Source organism: Cupressus sempervirens, chromosome 9 (assembly GCF_028749045.1).
Source record: "Cupressus sempervirens isolate cs-2001-9-10 chromosome 9, ASM2874904v1, whole genome shotgun sequence".
Taxonomy (NCBI): domain Eukaryota; kingdom Viridiplantae; phylum Streptophyta; class Pinopsida; order Cupressales; family Cupressaceae; genus Cupressus; species Cupressus sempervirens.
Window position 1 is genome coordinate 267015784 of NC_143126.1, and position 23740 is coordinate 267039523.

Below are 23740 nucleotides of genomic sequence, written 5' to 3' on the forward strand. Positions count from 1 at the left end.
GTTGAATATCCTCATGTAGTCCTTCCATGACTTTATTCCCAAAAGATATCTTCTCTATCTAGCCATCCAAATTATCTAGTTCCTTCACCAAGTATATTTCCATAAGCATCTAGTACCTTTTCCCTTTAATAGATTTGAGTGCTTTCAATTCATTGGCCTAGGTACATACCTCATCCATCAACCCAAAATTATGGTTAATAAAGAGAACCAATTTGTAAGCATTTGTTTGGATGTTGTGCAAAAGGTTCAAATTACCTTGTATTATTTTCACTTTCCTTTCCTCCAAACTATGATGCCATTTCTGAAAAGCATCCAAAAATGAATCTGTTTGTGGCCCTGTCTCCCTACTTTCCAATGCATTTTCTAGAGAAATATTAGGATACACAAAGTCTATTGGCTCCACTACCTCATTTAGGTAATCAAGAGATTTAAAATATCCACCATAGGCTTACCCATTATGACCTCCTTCATCTAATAGTCCTTTAGAGTCAACTCTTCAATGTATGGATGGGAGGTGGAATGAAAATGTGTGCCAAGAGTTCTTGATCTTGAATATTCATTATGAAGGCAAGTGTTCTAACATCACCCTTAAGTGGCTCAAGTTTCTGGGTTGCCTTTATTAATTCCAAAATTTCCTCTTGTTCAGTTAATTCCATCTATCTTTTTTGTTTGAACATAACCTCCTTCTTCAACCATGATGGTTTCATGCCCATTGATGACATATATTATACTAAAGAGTTTGGTTCTATTGTAGGTTTCTTTCGCTTATTGCTCTTCTCCAGAGTCTTCTTATGTTGAGGAAGAACTCTAGATCAAGTTTCTATATCATGTTGGGTTGGAGACCTAGCCTCTATATGTAGAGGATCTTATTTCCTTTCTTCTACTATCTATCCTTCCTTGGATACTTCATCGACATGCAACATATTCTCCTTCTTCTAGATTTTGACATTTAGATTCAATCATCAGAGGAGGTGGCACCACTCATCCTTGATCTATTAATTTGGGCATACCCTATTCTAGTGGGGGAGGGATGCCAAGAGGTCCTTGTGGTAGTGGAGGTAGTTGAATCCAATCTTACCCCAATGGCTCCTTCCTAAGGGTGTCCCATATTTTTTGTCCTACCATCTCGATTTCTACAGACATAAAATCAAAGTTTGAGAGGTCAAAATATTCTTCCCCCTTGCCCTCCATTTCTACAATCTATCTTTGTTTCTCATCTTCAAAGGTCTAAACCTAAATGGGCTCCCTATGGATAGATGGAGGTATCTAAGTTGAACTTCTTCTCCTCTCTTCTTTAACCATAGTAGTTGAGTGAGTTCTCTTACTCAAAGGTACAAAGTTAATTTTTCCCTTCCCCCTCATCTTCCACCTCATGGATGGTTTTTGGCATTTGTGGTAAGCGATTAATCTTCTTCTTTAGTCTCATCTTCACACCTATAACCATCATCTCTAATTAGGCTCTTTTGGGCACTGATGGGGAGTCTTCTTTTGCTAAGGCTTGAGGTGGTAGAAAACTTTTTGGTGCTTGTTGCACCTTTTCTTTCTCTTGTTGAGCTTGTTCTTCTTGAATACCTTTTTTTTTGTGCCACTTCCTCTTTCTCTCTCCTTCTAGGGGCTGCTTTTATCTTCTTACCCTTACCCTTTTTTGTTTCAAAATAATCAACCTATCTCTCATGCTAGTGTACCATCTTTGGCTTCACTAGTGATTTGGTAGGGTAGGTTGGTATGGTGACCTTTATTCCTTTTCCTTTCTTTGGTTAGGTTGTAGCCTAAAGAGTTAGGGCTTGAGGAATTGTATCCATCCAAAAAGGTTTCCTAATCCATTCACTTTTTAATTGAACCACATGTTGACCATGATGATTAATATCATCATTCCCCTCACACCCAATTTCTGCATTTATAATGGGTCTTTCATAGATCTTGTCCTTGTTGCACAAGGGATCTATTATCTTAGGGACATCCTTGTCCCATGCTTTGAGGTGTATCTACATGTTTAGCAACTTTTTTTTTAGCTATAGGCTCATCCTACAATAGTCCCTAATGCAAATATCATAGTTATCTATTGCATTTAGCCAGTGGACTTCCAAGGCCTCTTCATATACAATTTTCTTCCCCACGTAATGTTGTACCATCTCGATGTTGTCAAAACATGGATGAGGTGCCTACTAATCCTCAAGAGGATATTGATCCCATCTTGAATCAAATGTAGCAATATCTTGTTTTTTCTTTACCTCAAAGGCTGTGATGGTGATCAACCACACCCATGTCTTCTTGTGTTTTTTTCTTACCTTTTATATGTAGAGGTAAGTTGTCAAGATATTTCAAGTAATATCAACCTTTCATATGGATATTAGAGGAGCTTATTTGGGCACAAGAGAGTACTAACTACCTAGAGATATGTGAAGGTCTTAAACTAGATGTAGTAAGCACCAACCTCTATTATCCATGTTACAACTTCTACTCACGTCATCTTTGCATATTCCCCCTCAATGAACTTGATATTGAAAAATATGAAACAATCATTGACCACCCTATATTCCACACTTTGTAGTGGGATCTTCTTTTCTACCAGCTGTGGAAATACTACATAAGGCCAAGTAATTGCATCCTATATGCTTCCCTTTCTATACAATCCTAAATAACCCATAGTCCTCGTTGCCAAGAGATACACCATGTATGAGATCATATAAAAATGGGGGTGATTCTTCATTAAGATCTATTACTCATACAAATTGTCATTGAGAATTATGGCCCAATCAATAGGCATCTTTCCCATCCTAATGGTTTCTATAAAGTGTACCATCCATGTTTTTGAGTGACTTGATGTGGCAAGGTCCATAGCTCCACTCAAGAGAACTATTGTGTATCCAATATCATCAATCATATATCCACATGTCATATCAACTTTCCCCACTCTTCAGTCTAAGGGTGTCCCATCAATTAGGTACTTTTATTGTACCAAATCCTTGGCCTCTATTTCATCTTCCCTATACCACTTGTCTACACCCTTATAGGATATTTGAAGGTATTGATCTATTTGTGGAAGGTGGAAAACCTTCTCAATGTTTTACAACATGAGATCTAGGACTATCTCTCCTATTACACTCTTGAAGACCTTCTCCTTAGGCATGTAGTAATGTGCTAAGGTCATGATTAATTCAAATGATTGAACTGATGTTGGGTGAGAAGCCATGTCCATCAATCCATTTTAGATTAGAGATGAAACCATACCTAACTTCTCCTTATGGTTGTTGCACAACATGAAAAATATGTTCCAGCTAGTGTGCCCCAATTTAGTGTCTCGGATATCCATGTATTTATTTTGGAATTGGGATTTCTTCAATGCTCCTTGATACTTGAAAGCAACCAAATTTGGTGTCATCTTTGCTTCCATGGAGGATGAGGATGCCACCATTATATATGTAAAAAGGAAGGAATATCAATATCTTGATGTTATAAAAACCATGATGACACTAAGATGGGACCCAGATTGACAACTAACTAACCCAAAATAGGCTAAAATAAACCAAAAATCCCATTAAGTTCTTGGAATACACAATTGCATAGGTGCACAAGTGTTCTTGTAAATTTGCAATTTTAAAACAATGTGCACAATTGTGCACATTGTGCACCTACACACATGCAGATGTGTTTGTCTATGTCTTTAAAGGGTTTTGTTAGTTTTTAGGTATACACATGCACACTTTTTGAGGATGTGTACATGTGCACCTATTGAGGGTATGCACGTGTATTTACATACCTCAATAGGTGGTGTTTATACCTTAGAATAGGTAAAAGTTTTGGTGATGTGAAGGTTTGGAGATGTGGACATGCAGGGCATAAGAGGGTGCAAAAGTGCATTGATGAGCAAGAGAAGAGAAGAAAAGTGAGGAGAGAGAGAGAGAGAGAGAGAGAGAGAGAGAGAGAGAGAGAGAGAGAGAGATAGAGAGAGCATAAGCATGGGGGGATATTTATAGACCTAGGGTTCTAATGTACACCTCCAAGGTTGTACACTTGTGGACGTGCACACATCTGAGGGTGCACACATGAGAAAGTGTGCATGTGCACATCCTTTAAAGGAGGTGAGTGTGTAGGTGCACACTAAGCACATGTGTGCAAGTGCACACTTCAACACTTAAAAAACCCCAAAATTTGATTTTACCCCTTTTCACATGCACGATACTGCCTAATTGCAAACCTAGAGGAGGGTCCTAGATGACTGAGGCACCTAACTGGGTGATCTAAGATTATTTTGAAATTAGGGGTTCTCCATTTTGTGACTCAAAATGGGGTGTGCATTGTGAGACCATAACACACTTCAACTAATTATATTTTATTCATCTTGGTCACTCTCCCCTGCCTCCCTCACCCTATCATTATAATTATCTATCCCTCTAACTCTCATCAATCTCTTCCTCTCTATCTTACTCTATATTTGTATATCTCTCTATTTTGCAAATTATCACTATCTACCTCCCTATCATTTCCTTTATTGCTATCTCTATCTTGTCTTACCCCTCTCTTTACCATTCAACTCTCACTATCTATATTATATTTTCTCAATTTCTCTTTGATCTTATATATGTATCTATCTTATACTATCTATCACCTCAAATATCTTTATTCTATATCTTCATCTGCCTGCTCTCCTCTTTCTATTCCTATCCCTCCCACTTCTAGTTTCTATATATTTCCCTTCATAAATTCTTTCACTAATTTTCCCTCCCTATGTCTTATCATTTCCAAAATTTCACCTCTTTATCTCTCTTCTTTCTTCATTTAATTCTCTAACCATATTAAAGGTTGACTTATTTGAATTAAATTGACATGTACCCTAACTTAAACTATTAATAAAACTACAAAAACCATAATTTTAATTAATCATTACTCATAAATCTTATTTCTTAATCTTATTCAAAATCTATCAAAATAAAATTAAAATATATGAATAAATATTTTGTAGGGTTTTACTACAAGGGGAATATGAAAAAATCTGAAATGCTGGAATAGGATTCTATTATCATAGAATGATTGAGGAATTGAAATCTTTAGCTTTTCTATTTGACTTTGCATAGAGTATGAAAAACCTTTGTCAAATTCTAAACACTATTCTTATTTCTAAAAATCTGAAAATCAATATGACCCTATTTACTTACCAACAATTGTTGACCTTTTTGCAACCATGAAACTTTATAAGGACATGGATGCCTAATTATTGTAAGGCTTGACTTATCTAGTATCTCATTTTCATAGTGTTTTCTATCCTACCACTATCTATAATCTAGTGCAACTTTATTTAAGTAGAAGTATTTGATCTAAAGATTTCTTTAACTTAGAAATCTACAACACAAGGAATTGTTGTCATTCATTACACACAAAATGGAAAGCATTGTTTTTCTTTACTCTTAGTTAAACATATATTTGAGAAATTAAAGTTAGAGAGGAAAGTGAGACAAAGAGATAACTTCAACAAATGATCATTAAGAATAATACTAGCTTGCAAAAAATAGTCACATTAGAATATAAAATAAAATAAATCAATGATTAATGTTATCTTTTACTATTTCTTTCTCTTCATTTTTGACATTTACAAAAACACACTACCAACAAATTTTCTATGTATATTTATCTCGTATGGCATATCTAAAATCTCTTGCATGTCTACATAATCTTTTTTGTCTTTATTCAATTATTTCTTTGAATCTATCCACTCCTTTATAACCCCATCTCATTCCACATCACATATCATAATCAAATAATAAAATATAAGATGTAAGAAGGCTTCTTCATGAGCACACTATGTACTAATATTAGAATATTTTTTATTAATCTATATTTTCTTTCATATATCCCTTTGTATCTATTTAATTATTTCTTTGACACTCTAACTCCCCCTCTCTAATTTTCTCTTTATATAACTTTCTCTCTCTTTCCCTCTCTCTCTCTCTCACACACACATAGACACACATAAATGAAAAATATCTCTACAATAACACTCTTAGAATTTTGGGTGAAAATGAAAAATCTTTAAAATTTCTTTGCATTTTTTTTGTAAGTACTAAGAATAGTTGCTCCATTTTGTATTTTCACTTCAAAGTGAAAGTATTTCTATTTTTTGTTTTCACTTCAAAGTTAAAGTGTTTCATGATTGGATCGAAATATAAGTATTTTTATTCTGACCCTCTTTTACATTATTTTCTTTAATTTGTACTTGTAAAGTTGTAATATGTAATTTCCTTCTAATTCTAAATGTTCCATCTTTAGATTTTCTATTTAATTTTTCATCATCTCATCTTTGTTAAAATTTTCTTTCTATTTTCATTAAAAATGATGAGTTTATATATTTTATGTATTAAATTATTGAATTTTTCAAAGTACTCATCTACAAATAATAAGAATATGAAACAAAATTAATAATAAATAATGAAGTCTAAATGAAGCATTCTTTTTAACGAAAACCATTAAAATTTAATTTTAGAATTCATTCATTCTTATATGAACTATTGAATTGAAGTCGTACATCTTAAATTTAAATTATCAAGGTAAGACTTAACCCAATATTATAATAAGGAAGTAATTAAAACACATACTTTAACTAAGATGCAAATTTAACACACCTTATGAGAAGATTTTATCTACACCATTTCTCAATTTTTGAATTGGTTATTTGATAAAATTATTTTCAAAGTCTAACAAATAACACTCTTTTTTCATCACTATGGAAAACTATTAAATTTGTTAAATTTGTACCATTGTACACATCATTAAAATATTTTCCAACTATTCTTGACAAAAAAATATAAAAAACTCTGAAAATGTGTCATGTAATTTAAATTTTAATAATTACCAAGGATTCCAAGAAAATTTTAAGATAAAATAAATTTCTAAATATATAAAATATTTCAAGATTTAAGATAAAAATATATGAATATTATATTTTTTAATTTGTATAATTAGAATTAAAAAAACTTAAAAATTTTCTATTTTTTTTTTGTTAAATTCTAATTATTAAATATAACATTTCTTATAATCTACAATTTTAATATTATAATAATACTACATTACTCAAACTAGGACATTTATAAAAACATTCCATGGAGAATTTTATTTCCCAAAAAATAGTCAAATTTCAACCTTATAATAATTATAATAATACTACAGTTCTCAAACTATGAAGTCTTTAACCAAAGAAATGATATTTCCTTCACAAATTCTTAGACTTTGTACGATAAATTTTGAGATACTTTAACACACACAAATAGGTGAGATTAAAGAAAATGAAAGTGTTTCTTTTGCCTTCTCAAAATTGAGATGCAAGGTTTGTAAAGATGTTTTACGTTTCATTAAAATTAATAATAAATGTTATTCAACACACACCCCCACAACTCAACCCATCATTGAAAAGATCATCTATGGTTCCACTTCTTAATGACGTCCACATTAGTGCTTATTGAATGTAAAGTTTAAAAATAGATATTATAAAGAAACATGGCTTCATAAATTGTAATAACTACAACTTCTTACAAAAAGCCAAATTTCATTCTATGACAATTTCTAAATTTGTTTATGCATATTGGTATTTTTAATTATTCTATAATATTTCATTTGCATAATTTTTTTAAAGTCATGTTCTATGTTTTAAATTTGTATTTTTTCACATTCTCTCACAACAATCATTTGCATTTCACAAAATGTCTTTTCTTGCAAGGATGATATTCACAAAAATTACATATAATCAATATAACATATCATTTACTTTAGATATTTTAAATTTTAGTTCTCTCTACATTTAGAGTACTATTAAAATACTATATTTTTGAACCAAATATAATATATAATCATAAAACAGAAACTCTAAAATTTTAGCACAAATTTTTAATGATACATCTTATTACATAAACAAGGCTTAGAATTTATAGTTTATAGGATTAAGAATACATTTTGAAATATTTATGGAAAATCTATTACAAATTTGAAGTCGAGTGAGAGGAGACATAATAATTATTCTAGAATTTTCTTTAATCTTTATTATTACTGGACTGCTATCAATTGCAACTATTTCTTTCTTTTCTTCTTTGATTTCATTATTTTCTCCTATTATAAAATTCACAAAAACTCATCCAAATAAATGAAATAATCCATTTAATTTTCTTATGCAATGTATTGATAACAAAAAATCTAATTCCTTTCTGTCTTCTTCTTCAACCTCATCATTCTTGAAGATGACATCTGCAAGAAGCTTGACCTTTCAAGTTTTATAAGATCTCATTCATTGTTACACAACTAGGCAAATAGATCACTTAGCAACACTATATAAGTGAAGCAACTGATTTCTATCATTTTAAAAAATAAATAATTCTATCTATTTCTTATTTTTTAGCTATTATAACTTCATATATAATGGATACCTACTCAAATTTGAATGCCTTCTCAAGCTGCATTAGAATGCTTGATCAAAATTACAAATGCCTTGCTCAGATTGTATCTTTTCAAATGAATAACAATTATTAACATTATTTCAAATTCCCAAAGTAATTTAATTCCTAGGTTCTTTTTGGAAACTATTATGACATTAACTTCCTTCTTGGTAAATATCAGACAAGGTGTTAATTTTTGCAAAAATATACAAGGGTCCCCTATAACACCTCGCTAGGGAACCAAAGAGAGATTAACCTAAATAGTGAAACTAAGCTTATTGAATTTTTTTTTCCTTAGGAGTTTACAAACAATAATGTAAAATAATGTGGAAGTAAGAAACAATAAGATAACATGTGCATACACTACAAGTCAAAACATAGATTACAAATCTCAAGGGTTCCATAACATAGAATTACATATATATTAAAATCTACTAAATACAAATGATATATACAACTATACCTAATATAGATGAATCAATAAGAACATCACCACATATGAGAATCCCAAATCTAATTGATACAATATCAAAACACATAAAGACTCTACATCTACTACACATGTCACAGGGCATGAGTTATAGATCAAAGTATAAATACACCATAGGTTTTATGACCAATACATAAATTAATATACAAGAATAATATAAGAAGATAAAACAAGTCTCTAAAGATGAATCATGATAACATAACTTCCACAAGGATCATCCAACACTAGAATAGGAATCTAGAACATATCTCAATGATAAAGGTCACAATACCACCCGACCTCATAGAACCCAAAAAGGCCCACTTCCTCTATAATAAGAAGATAACCATAGACTCCACACATATGTTAAACCATAAACCAATCACAAAGTTCAAGGATGGAATCCTAAAAATTTATCTAATCTCAAAGTCAATACTCAAATGCAAAGTTAGTACACACTAATCCAAAGGCAACACCACATGTAGGAAACCCTACATGTATATAGGGAAGTGTCATCACATAAATCTAACCCTTGATTCTCATCTTGATATCCTCTCTAGACCTTGATAATCAAGTGAACACATGTGACATCAATAAACCTCTCATACATACAAGGATAATAATTTTGCAGGACCTAATCAAGTATCTTTTGCCACTCCCATCATAATCAAGATCTCAATCAAGTAGCCAGGCATGGGTAAGGCACATGTATTATTAATACTCCTATCCTAATAGATTTATTAACTTACTTACAATAAGTGATCCTAGTAGTCACTTGTGGGCATCGATGCTTATTACAAGCCACTACCATGTATATTCTTAGATAAATTACCCTAATCTAATAAATCATAAATAGTCATAAATCAGATCAAACTAATAATAAAGTATGGTTCCATATGAAGGTTGTAATGCCTTGCCCAGAGATCCTTGCAACAAGGATTCAATACAAGCCAAGATATTTTATTTTTTACAAGTATGAATGCACATGACATCATCATTCAGGGATCACAAAGATCACAACAAAAGACTTCACCACAATCTCAGCAACCAATAGATCTCTAAATGCCACTACCAAACTAACACACGCAAACAAAAGCCAACAACAACCACACACAAGATGAGGGATCGAAGAAATGACCACACATCAACAAAACACCAAGCTGGGATAGAATGCATAATCTAAAATTTGGCTAAGTCTGGATTTTTGAAGCCTTGAAATTTTCTAGAATCTGTATCTTATCTCGAAGAGGTTTGAAACCTATCGCAAAAGATTTCTCACATATATTAAAATATATCTTAAGTATAAGGAATTAAATATATTTTAAGAAATTAAATATATGTCAACTTATACTTAAAATGATATATTTTAAACCCCAATAGATAGACTACTGAAACACACACAACAGAAATACAAAAGCAACACCATAGGGTTGAAGAACACCGAAGAGGGTATCCAAATTAACTATCAAAAAGTTTTAACTAGACCGAAAAGTGCCCGTTGCCCACTCACACAGGTTTTTACAAAAATTAGGCGATACTTTAATACAACATAGAAAAGTATTGCACGACATTTCTAAAGAAGATAGGTGACACTTTCAGGGATTGGGTGATACTTCTCCCAAAGGCATGCGACACTTTTAGGGTGTCGTACGACATTTCTCACAAGGAGGTGTGATACTTTCTAGTATCACATGATATTTCTCCAAAAGGTGTGCGATAGAATCAAGGGACACACGACAAAGTTTCAATGGGCGTGTGATACTTTTTTGTGTCACACCATGCTTATAAAATGTTGCCCATAGAAACAAAAAAACACTTAAGGAAAACACAACAGGGGAAAAAAAAAATTTGAATTTAGAACCTCCACATCAAGGAGTATCGGATCCACATAGATCGAGGAGCAAACAATCGAGAGCATAATCAACAATATGCCAAGGAACAAGAAAGAGGAACATCTATCCATCTAAATCAAAGTAGTAAAGAACATACTGAAAGAAACATCACAATGAATAGAAGTGATAAAACAACTAAGTACGTGGTTCCTCCCAATCGTCAATGACTTCATAAGACCATCGTGGGCCCTAGCCATCCCCTATGCATAACATCCCAAGCCATCGATTAGATTGTTGGTACTATTGTAATAGAGATGTCACTACTAAAACATGCTACAATATAAGCATAAGGAAATCCAACATGCTAGTAGTAAAGCATAAGATAATCCAATACAACAATTCACATCATCAAGTCATATGCTAAAAATCATAATATGGGAATGCATCAAATAAACTAACATTAGCTAAACATGATATCCAAGCATACCAATGAAAGCATAAATCACAAGAAAGCATACTGCGAAACCCAAAGCATCAAGTGAAAACATCTAGCAACGGTCGCACTAGGATAAGAAATCGTCTCTGTACACCAGCCCCTAGAAGTGGTGAAGGTAGCTATGCCTCCCAACCACGTGGCACCCATAGGTCCACACCCAATGTGCTGATGGAGATAATGATCCAACAAAAAACACACAAAAACAACATCCATGGCTAACACTCACGCCAGATAGTATGATGGTTGTAACCGAGAACTTAAGACAATGCAAGGAGTACAGGTCCTGGTCAGACACTCAATAGGCTACTAAGTAGGGGTTGACATCATGGAGAGTCGCTTGGCATCGACAAGCCCAAGCTCAAATTTTTGTAGATTCAACTCCCTTAATGGAAGGCTCATACACTGTGTAGATTTAACTACCTCAACAGAAGGCTCATACATTGAAGCACTATTTTATTATCTTTAGTTTTATTAACACTCACAAATTTAATTTAGTTATCACTTACTTAAAACTTCCTCTGCCAACCCTATGGTGTCATGACACCAAGCTGTGAGATAGAAGCCCCCTCCATATGCTACCCTACCCTACCCTACCCATGCTCATCCTATGACAAGTGCCCATGGGCATGCATACTCCCATCCCAACTCCAATGATCATAACTTTTGGAAGTACCACAAAAGATCAAGCCTTGCAAGTCACCTGAAAAATGTACCCACACATACTTGTGTGTGGTGCACCACCATCACAAAGATCAAAACACAAGGACAAGATGAGAACACAATGCAAAAGATAACATCCAACTAAAAGCAACACGAGAAGGATAGATTCTACATGGATCCCAAAACCAATAAAACCATACATCATGAAATCACTCAAATGGCCTCAATCCAGGAGTATGGATTCTACACGAATCCCAATGATGCAACAAAAACAAAAATCATGAACTTACTCAACTAGCCTCAATCCAAGAGTATGGATTATACATGAATCCTAGTGTCCATGAAACAAAAACAAAAGTCCAAAAGAAACCATAAAACCAGGTATAAAATCACTCAACCAACTATAGTGTTAGGAGTACGGATGCGACATGCACCCCAGTGCAACATAAAAGTGCAATAGTGGTCTGACTAATATCCAAACAGATCATCAAGGTACATGACCCACATTGTGCCAAGAAAACCTGAGAAAATAGGGCGATACACAAAACGAGGTAAAAACTCCAAAATTTGGAAAACTTCAAAATCAAAACCCATTTGGCCTTTGGGGACAAAAATCCCAAAAATTCAAAAATAATCAAATTCAGATACCATATGCAAAAATAGCCAACATAACGGCATAAAACCCCAAACCCTCCTCTCAAAAAATAGAAAAATGTTCATACCCATCCAATCGGGTAGAATTAGCATACAGAAATGGAGGGGAACACTAGTTCTTAGCCTCCAAAAAAATGGCTACCAAAAACAAAAGCAAAAACAGAGCAGAAACAATAAAACAGGAAAGCCCTACCTCATAGCCAAAAGGGAAAAACAAGAATGTGAACCATAAAATAAATAGCTCGCAGAAGTAGCTAAAAATCGTGGCAATCCAAGGTTTTCCCGAGCTGGATCCAATGAGCTCAACCTCATGATGATCCTACACTCGTAGTTCCCACAACGAACAAAATAGTAAATCCTCATGAAGAGGATTTTGGGTTTTACTCTCCAACTTTCTAATTCAAAAGTGAGAAGTGAGGAATTAAATTTTTTTTTGATATTTATTCACTTTTCAAGTGAATAATCGATTAGGGAAAATAACCAACCAACCTACTTAAACCCTGAATTGACCCAAACGAAAACAAGCTATTCCTATAAATAGGAATTCATCTATGGAAAAGCTGCTAGAAATTAAAATAAATCAATTAAAAAGCCCGAAAACCCAAAAACACATAAATTGCCTTAACAACTTTCGTGACAATGTGAACCTCTAAATGCACAGAAATGCTTACTAGTCTAATCACATAATGCAACTGAGTTCGGATTTAATAATCACCGAAAGGTTTAATAAAATAATTAAAATAAGGATACGTCAACCATACAAGGATGACATTGGTAAAATATGAATGGTTTAATCACTAACTCCATGTGCCACTGCCAGGGATATAGATCCTGCACACTAAACAACACGATCAAGTGCAATTGCATATAATAACATAGTTGAAGCGATAAATGCATTAAATCACCTAATTCAACCACTTATTTAATTATATTAAAATAATATATCTACATCACTGATGTTCATATAAAGCATAACAATGTAGGAATGGAGTAAATAACCATAGCATTAAATCCAACACATAACATAATTAGTGATATGTCCAAATGTTGGTTAACCAGATATCATCATAAAACACATTGTCATCTCAAAAAGGCATCATAATGCAATATGATCAACTAAACAACATAGTAGTCTAAAATATATGATATTAAAATCAAAGTATAACATCTAACCCTTAGGTCCTCTCAAATATAAAACATCACATAAGTAACAGATATCTATCAGATCAAAATATAATAAGGTAAATGTCCACAGCACATAACCAAATAATCCAACATGAAAAATCCATTTCAATAATTTAAGCATTTAATAATGATTGTTAACACAACATGAAAATGCACTTAAAATACATAAGTGAACACAGTCATAAACATGACTAACCCCTGCTATCAGAACCTAGTCTAGTGTAGCATGGTAATAGAACATAGTGCAATCTCTGCACACATCTCAAGGTAATCATGGAACAACCTCATGATACCACATTGATCCTGGTAAGCACTGGCACAAACCTCAATGAACCATAAATCATATCACATTCTCTTAAATCACTCAAAGCATAATCAAAACAACTGATACAGAAACATAAATCCAAACACCTCAATGGTGTAGACCACTCATGGTCACAATCATGATCGATCACAACAAAAGATCAACAAGGTTGCATCCATCAGAATTGTCATGCCCATTTTTTTTTTCTCAACACGCCTAAAACTAAAACAACATATATTTGAGTAAGTGATGGATAATTCTTCAAGTTAGAGTTATTTTTAATTTTAAGAAATACAATCTGGGCTAACTCTTAAGTTTACATTTTTTTAATTTTTTTTTGTTCTTACAATAAAAGAAATATAACAACTAAATTGGATTCAACTAGTAGATTTCTATTATATAGCACTTTATGACAATAAAATATAATAACAAATCAAATTTCTAATCTGAATGGTCTTAAAAAGTCATAGATCAAAAATTTTAGTTTAATTTATATTTCTTCTATCAACCCAAAAATGTAATGAGCGTAGGTCCTAGTATTGAAAACCCAAAGCTCTAATACCAAAATGCCATGCCCATTTTTTTTTTCTACCAAAAACTTATTTAAATTTATCAAATAACTATCAAGATTTAGAGTCAAAATTTGGATCCACAATAGATATTTTGATAGCATGATCTTGAGCATTAACCACTTGTTTCTAATGAAATAACTCACAAATTTAACATCCAAAATAATTTCTCTTAACTAACAATACCATAAATAACAATAGCTTTTAGAACAGATTTACAATATCTCAAATAACAATAGCATCATTTCTATAATCTTTACCACAACTTCTTCTCTCATACACAAGTATAAATATATTATCAGAAACTTAAGATCTAAAATTTCATTGTTATTCATTTGCAAGATTACAACAATAATTATCAAAACCATTCACACAAATGCCATTTTCCACCCTACCATAATGGCATCATGAAGCCGCTTGTGCCCTAGCCATACCCCCAGGCAAGAGAACTCATTTCAACCAAGAGATCATGGATGCAATCCTAAGAGTTCTCTCTAAAACATTATGAAATAATTTTTCTAACAATATTTCATCTCAATAAGTAAGAACTATTATAAATGCATATGAGTTACTTATCTTTTCAAGAGCTCCCCCTTTAGATAGAACTTCATCTTCAACCAAGAATCATTCCTCCTCTTCCTCTATCTCCTCCTCACTCCATAAGTAAAATTCGTATGCAAACTTTAAGTGAGCTTTCAAAGGGTTAGGATGACTCCTAGTGTTAGTTTAGGACTTGTTTTGAATGCCCACATGGTAGACCTAGGGGTTTGGGGAATTTTTAATCATTTATACTCTTATTATGGACTTGGGGGACCACCCAAAAGTTGGTTTTACCAAGGTGGCCGAAAATGAAGGACAACTCTTGAAGAATGTGAAGACTTGGAAGGACAAAAGCTTCTCTTGAAGATTGTAAAAGGAGGAACACCAACCAAGGAAAATTAATGTGAATAAGATAGGTAAGGAGGAGAAACCAATGTTACCCACACCCTTCCCAAAAAGGCTTGGGAGATGTAGAAGAAGGAAAGAGTTTTAAGAAGAGTAGGGGAAAACATTCCAATTATTCAACCACTCTACATTTTGGAGACAAATTTTTCTTGATGTAGTGAGGAGGAGATGGAGGAAGAGGAGGAATGATTCTTGGTTGAAGATGAAGATCTATCTAAAGGGAGAGCTCTTGAAGAGATAAGTAACTTATATGCATTTAGAGTAGTTCTTACTTATTGAGATGAAATATTGTTAGAAAAATTATTTCATAATGTTTTAGAGAGAACTCTTAGGATTGCATACATGATCTCTTGGTTGAAATGAGTTCTCTTTCCCGGGGGTATGGCTAGGGCACAAGCGGCCTCATGATGCCATTATGGTAGGGTGGAAAAGGGCACTTGTGTGAACGGTTTTGATAATTATTGTTGCAATCTTGCAAATGAATATGAATGAAATTTTAGATCTTAAGTTTTTGATAATATATTTAAACTTGTGTATGAGAGAAGAAGTTGTGATAAAGATTATAGAAATGATGCTATTGTTATTTGAGATATTGTAAATCTGTTCTAAAAGCTATTGTTATTTATGGTATTGTTAGTTAAGAGAAATTATTTTGGATGTTAAATTTGTGAGTTATTTCATTAGAAACAAGTGGCTAATGCTCAAGATCATGTTATCAAAATATCTATTGTGGATCTAAATTTTGACTCTAAATCTTGATAGTTATTTGATAAATTTAAATAAGTTTTTGGTAGAAATAGAAATTGAAATATACAAAATCGCAAAATATTAAGACATAACTAGTAAATATTCGTGTTATGCTTCTTGATATAAAAAATAACCCTTTTGTTCATGTCCTTTGACAAAAAAAAACTTTCACGCAATTGTAAATCTAAAAACATAACTAAAATTTAAATAATATTATATGTCCTCCCAAGAATTAAGATTTTAACATATCTATTACTTCATTGAAATATAACTTAGAATAATAGAAACAAAAACTTAAAAATGATTAATTAATCCACCAGACGTTCCTTATCTTTTAACATATCTATTACTTCATTGAAATATAACTTGGAATAATAAAAACAAAATTTTTAAAATGGTTAATTAATCCACCACAAGTTCCTTATCTTTTAACATATCTATTACTTCATTGAAATATAACTTAGAATTATAAAAACAAAAATTAAAAAATAGTTAATTAATCCACGAGACGTTCCTTATCTTTTAACATATCTATTACTTCATTGAAATATAACTTAGAATAATATAAGCAAAAATTTAAAAAAAAATACTTAATTAATCCACCAGACGTTCCTTATCCACAATTTAAAGAATAAAATCAGCATCTATCACCAAAACATATAGAAACTCTTAAAACATAGAACAACCAAAAGAAGAGGGTATGCTTTCTATTTTGTAGCACAATTATGGAAGTTTTAATATGCAACTTCAAATTGCAAACTTGTGTTCCCATTTTCATCATTTGACCAATTTAAATACCAAGTCTAGATTACAAATTGCATATTCAGTCCCCCTTTTGAGTGAATCTATATTATGCAATATACAATGGGCTCATTTTCTTATCTCACAAGACCAAATTGACCTCTTGTGACTTCTGCCAATGTCTCTGAGCTTTTTCTGAAGATATCTCAAATGGGTATGACTTGAATTTGATCACAAAGCTTCCAAAAGAACAACAATCCTCAATGCTAATAAGTAACAATACAAATCTATATTAATTTTGTTGTTAATCTTTCATATCTTTATGAACTGGCCATCCATCAGAATCATAAATAGTGTCATCAGTTATCATTCCCCATTCTTCACTTTGTGTGTCAGCAATGGATCTTCCTTCAACATTATCTCTTGTGTTTTGCACCTACATAGCAACAATGTTTGCAACTCAAGATACTAATTTTTTTGAGCTATTACTATCATGAAGAACTTCTCATTTTCAGCATTCCAAATAAAGTAGAAATCTAGATTTTTTATTGAATAGCACATATGTCAAATAAAATACTAGAACAACACATTTTTCATCTTTTCTAGAACAAGAGAACACTATCTAGAATATGTAATGTTGTGTCTGCCTTAACAAAACTTACATCAGAATGTTGGATAGCTATATCCTCAATTGTATGGGATGTAGTTGCTTCCTGATAATTTGTCAAGGGAAGTCTGACATTTTCTTCTATAATTTTCCCAGATTCAATGGCTTCTTGAGAATTTTCTTTGAGAGAATATGTAATTGCATCTAGATTTTCTAAAATGTTATGACCTAGCTCACATTTTAATTTAGTCAAATGTCTTGTAGCCTTTTCACTTGAACTTGATATTGGGGTCGAGTTCTTAGACATTTTTTCCAAAATCTAATGACCTAACTCAAGATGTACTCTAGTCAAATGTCTTGCTACCTCCTCCTTCGAAGTTGTCACTGCAGGTGTTGTAAAAGTTGATGTAGAGATATCCTTTGAAGTTGAATCAAGACTCAAGTTTTCTGCCAAACAAACAAGAAGCGAAATTGAATATGATCATTGACTATGATTGTAAATAAATCAAATTTAAAAACAATACAAAATAAATTATAGATTGTGGAAAACTAACATGTTTAAATAAGAAGACGTTATTAGAAAAGAAATAAAGTATAATTTGTTCAAATGCAAAAAAATATCAAAATATTTGTTTTTTCTACTTCTTAACTATGATATGCAGATTTAATTTAGCATATGTTGATAATTGAATATCTGAGAGAGGTGCATCTACCTTTATATATGAAAGCCAACGGTTCTAAAATTTGAAGATGATCTTTCAAGTTCAACTCAGTCATAGGATTTTCCTTAGAAAGTGATTGAATGCTCTCCACCTTCTCTAAAGTTTTTTGAAATGTTTCTTTCAAATGTGGTGGCACTTTGAAATCAAATGCCCATGGAACATTTTTCTTCTCCTTTTCCATTGGTCTCTTGTTAACTGCAATCAATTTGCATTTCATTTAGATTAAGAAGTGTTCACATATAATGATAAAAATAATTCATTTCATTGAAGTGATAAAGAATATCTGATATACTATTGAATGTAGTTGTTGGCCTAATTGAAAAAAATGAACTAAAATTACCTAATGAGGTGAACGAGCTCATTCTTTGTTGGGTCTCCCTTAAGAGATCTCTGAATTCTAATCCACTCCTCTTTTTAATATCTATAGATCATAAACAAATAGTTAATCTCTAAAACCAAAATTAAGGAGAATCAAAGAAATTTTTGGGCAAAATGTTGTTAAACATAGATTCTCACCTGTCTTTCACCTATAATTGCAGAGTGTTGAGGTACCTTCTAAGATTCTAGGGTGTTTATGGGTGTATTCATATTAGTATCCTTTGTAATTGTACATATAAACTCAAATGCACCTACCTTTAAACAATATGTCAATAATTGTATATATGAAGAAGATGCACCTACCTTTAAATGTTAAATCCAAAGGTTCTAAAGATTGTGATAAAATTGGAAGATCATCAGTGTACAACCTTCAATACTTTTCCTTAAAACGCGACTGAGCTTGTTCCACATGCTCTAAAATTTTCTGAGCATTTTCTTTCGACTACTGTGGCACTCCTTGTTCAATTACTAGAAAAATACTCTGCTTCTCTATGTCCATTAGTTTCTTGTTAACTACAATCAGTTTGCATTTTATGAAGATTAAGATTTATTCCTATCATGATGATAAAGAAATCATTTGATCAAAACTTATCTAAACAGAGTTACAGATTTTGAATTATATGAATTAAAATTACCCCATGAAGTGTAAGAGCCCATCCTTCGTCAAGTCCTCCTTAAAGGGTCTTCAAATTCTAAGCTGCTCCTCATTTTCAATGCCTGCAGAGCAAATCATAACTAGCAACTCATCTATCATCTTGAGTTAATTCTCTTATTTTGATGATGGATCACACTCGTTCTCTTATTTTGATGATGGATCATAGAGTGTGATCCAAAAGATTGATTGTAGAAAACAAGTACAATCAAATCTAGAAACAAAAATGGAAATCAGAGAGAATTGTGAACAATTAATCCGTAAAACCAAAATCAAAGAGAATGAAAAAACTTGAGAAAAATGTTGTGAAATTTAGATTCTCACCTGTCTTTCACCTGTAATTGGAGATTGCAATGGTGCCCTCCCCAATTTTGAGGTATTTATGTTGGTGTCCTCTGCAACTGTAAATAAATTGCTGCTATGCTTGAGAAACTGAGGCCTGTTTCCAGCAATTTGATGCTTTTGAAATGGCTTCTTCACAAAATTCTCATGAGATAGCTTAGCCATGTAATCTTTAGCAATTTTGATAGGATCAGATGTAGAAACATTGATTTCTCACCCCTGCTTCCCCTATTCTTGTTCTGCAATTGTATTCCATGCAATTGTAGGACAAAACTGACTTGTTTTTCTGTTCTTAAAACTGGCATTTTTATCTTTCCTTTCTAGCTCTACATGCTCTAAAGAAAAATGAACATTTTTTCCTTCCCTCCTTTTATTCCTTTGTTCTGGCTCTGCATGCTCTAAAATAAACCTGATATTTTTTTCTTTCCTCACCATTTTCCTCTGTTCTGGCTCTACATGCTCTAAAGAAAAACTGACATGTTTTTCTTTCCTTCCCTTCTCCCTATGTTCTGGCTCTACATGCTCTAAAGAAAAATTGGCTTGTTTTTCTTTCCTTGCCTTTCTCCTTTGTTTTAGCTCTAATGGAAGACTAGCACTTTTTTCTTTCCTTACCTTTCTCCTTTGTTCTTCCCTTGCATGCTCTAAAGCAAAACTGACAATTCTTTTGGTCCTTTCCTTTCTCCTCTGTTTTGGCTCTCCATGCTGCAGCGCAAAACTGACATTTTTTTCAGTCCTTGCCTTTTTTCTCCATTGTGGCTCTGCATCTTTCACATCTTCCTCCACTGCTTGTTCAAACGTGCACTTCCTCGAGATGAAGTTGAAGCATTTTACAACATATTCTTTAATAAAATGCTTGGCTGGATCCACGATTCTTCTCATTATTATCTCACCAATTGCCATTCTACTCTTTGAAATTTCCCGCTCTTTTTCCATTTTTTGGGTTGTGCGATGGGTTGCTACAAGAAAGGTTTGATCTTGGTTTAACTATAAATTTTCTACAGTTTGATTGTTTTATAGTATGGTAACTTTCTTATTTTGTTCATGACAATTTCTCCTCTGTGTTGAACGTGCGTAGATGGCATTCTTCATCTGCACTACTACTACGACATTCGACTTACTAAGAAATAGAATTGCAATTGTTACACTAATAATTAACATATTAGCATTTTCTAAATTAAGAGCACAAGAGAAAAAACATTAGAAATTGCTAAAATAAAGTAACATGTAGCATCGCGGCAAAAGCAAATTAGAAATTGCTAAATTAATTTTCTAAATGCATGAATTCAAATTATATTTCATATTAAAAATTATTTTAAAAATTTAAAAAAATTAATATTTTGAAAATATTTATACTTTTATAAGAATGTCAAAAAATGGCTTATATACACATTACAAGTGAGAATAATTTATTGTATTTAATAATATGTTATTTATATCTAGGAGATCTTTTTTAGTTTTATTATTAATTGAAAAGATCATATATACATTTTTATAACATATAAATTTAGATAATCTAATCAATTTTGAAGTTACAATATGTTGTATAAAATTAGGAAAAAATAAAATTCAAATTTCAATCCTACTAGAAAGAAACTATCCAACTATGGTGATGGTCCAAGATGTCATAGGTTATATGCTACATAATAGAAGTTGGCCATTCCTACACTATAAAACTCATCATTCAACTCTAGTCAAGGTAGTTGTATCATGAGCCACTACAAACATGATGCACTATTAGATGAAAATTTTAATTATTTAAAAATAGTATGTGTGTTAATTAATCAATTATTCTAACCTTTCACAACCAAAAGTATTAAATTTTTTTAAGACTAAACATATTTGGTTCGCCATTTTCAGAAGGGTTCCAAGAGAATGTATAATAGGCTGGATAGATTCTATATGAAGAAGGACTTTTTTATTGTCTTAATAGATCTGAAGGTGGGTGTGTAGAGGTGATCTCATATTATTTATTTTATCCCCACCCTATTGTCAACTCATTTTATTTTAGAAATACCTGAATGTGATGGAAGGAAGGAGTAAGTGTGGATTCACCCTTAATACCTCTCTCCTATGTGAGGATGATGTTTTAGCTATAGTATATGTTATTAAATGGTTCAATCAAAAGATTCCCAATCATAAGAGTGCCATTGAGAGATGGAAGTAGAATGTGGTTTCTTAGAGAGTAGTATTCCAAGTGGTAGGTAAGAAGTTGGCCAAGGATGCAAGGAAAGATGAGGTGTGCCTTTTCCCCTCACTTCAGGAGGTTGAACTGGGAGTGCAGTCCAACCCTTCTAATATGTAATGAAGTGATCTCTTGTCGCATATTAGAGATGCACAATGGAGATTTCTTAGTAAAGAGGATCCAAGGAGCTACGGTTAAGAACATGACCTATTATCTCAACCCTCAGAATATGGATTCAGAGTTCTTCTTTAAAACTCTTAAAACTAAGGAATCCAAGGATATGATAGATTTCATTATAGATGATGAGACAACTCTTGACTCTTAGGAGGATACCATCTTTTCCTTTGCTTCTTTCTATATTAGGTTGTTTAAGTTAGAAGATGAGGGTTGATGTATAGATGAGGCTAAGTGTGATATCAAGGAGCTCATCCCAACCGAGGTCTTGGAGGAAGATGTTGGAATGTTGGGCCTAGAAATATTAGCTAAGGAGATTAGGAATGCTATATGCAAGATGTGTAATGACAAAGCATGTGGACTAGACGGTCTGCATGTAGAGTTCTTCAAGAAGAATTTGGAATGGATTAGGGATGAGCTACTATAGATTTATGGCCTGAAGAAATTAACAATAAGTCCTTGGGTTCAGACATTAACCCTAGACTAATTGAAGACAAGACTTTGATAAAAAACTAGAGTCTAAGCACCCTTCTCAATGTATCATATAAGATTTTAGAAAAAGTGTTGGTGATCAAAATGGAAGAATCTCTCCCAAATATCATCAATCATTCTCAAATTGGTTTTCTTAAAGATAGATGCATCTTGGAAAATCTCATTACTTCTTGGGAATCTATGGATTAGACCAGGTCTCTAGGTCAAAATGTGGGTAATATGTTGTCGATAGACTATGAAATGGCCTATGATAGGATTGAATGGAGTTTTATTATTGCATTGTTAGAAGGAATTGTGTTTCCTCCAACCTTATGTAAAATGGTCTCTAGTCTTATGAATGAAATAGTAGCCTCTATCAAGATCAATGATGTTAGATTAGGATAACTTTCTCTTTCTAAATCTATTAGACAAGGATGTCCTCTGACACCTTCCCTATTTGTAATTACAAAAAATTATGTTCTAAGAGATGAATCCATATCTCCCATGGTGGATGGAGTAGTCTTTCTAGAGAATAGTGAGACCCTGAATATACAATTTACAAATGACATAACTATTATGTTTAGTCTAAATGAAGAAAACATGAAAAATCTCATGAAAAAGTTGGATCTATGTTGTTTAGCATCATGTAGTAAAGTTTCCTATCTAAATCCATTCTCCTTGTATGGGATGAGAATTTTCCATCTTGGTATGGTAAGTTCTCTATTTAGTGGGGGGGGGGGGGGGGGGGGGGGGGGTTCCTAATCATGTGGTCAAATATCTAGGCATCCCATTTGCAATTAGTCCCAATTTGAAGAATGTGTGGGACTGGATAAGAATTGAAGTTGAGAAGAAACTCAATATGTGGAACAATAGATTTATATCTCTTTCTAGTAGAATTTAGATTTATTAGAAGTTATTATCCTCCTACTCCATTTATTTCTCCTAATCTTGGTTGTTTAACCATGGATAGTTTAATTTCTTGCAAGAAAATATCCAATATTTCTTATATTCTAATGGAAAGGGCAATACAAAGAGGCATGTTGTTAGTTGGGATTGTTGCACAAGAAGTAGAGAACTAGCGAGTCTAGGATTAAAGGACTTGAGGACTCAAAGGGTTGTCTTAGCTACAAAATAGATTGTCAATAGCAAGCCAAGGGGATGAGCCTTGGATGATTCCTATTAGGAACAACATT

General features: G+C 32.6%; 1 pseudogene; it reads right to left on the reverse strand.

Annotated features, from left to right (window-relative positions):
- Window positions 1–19885, reverse strand: part of LOC149538480 (uncharacterized) — a 156667-nt pseudogene extending 136782 nt beyond the window's left edge.
- Between the last annotated feature and the right edge of the window lie 3855 nt (window positions 19886–23740).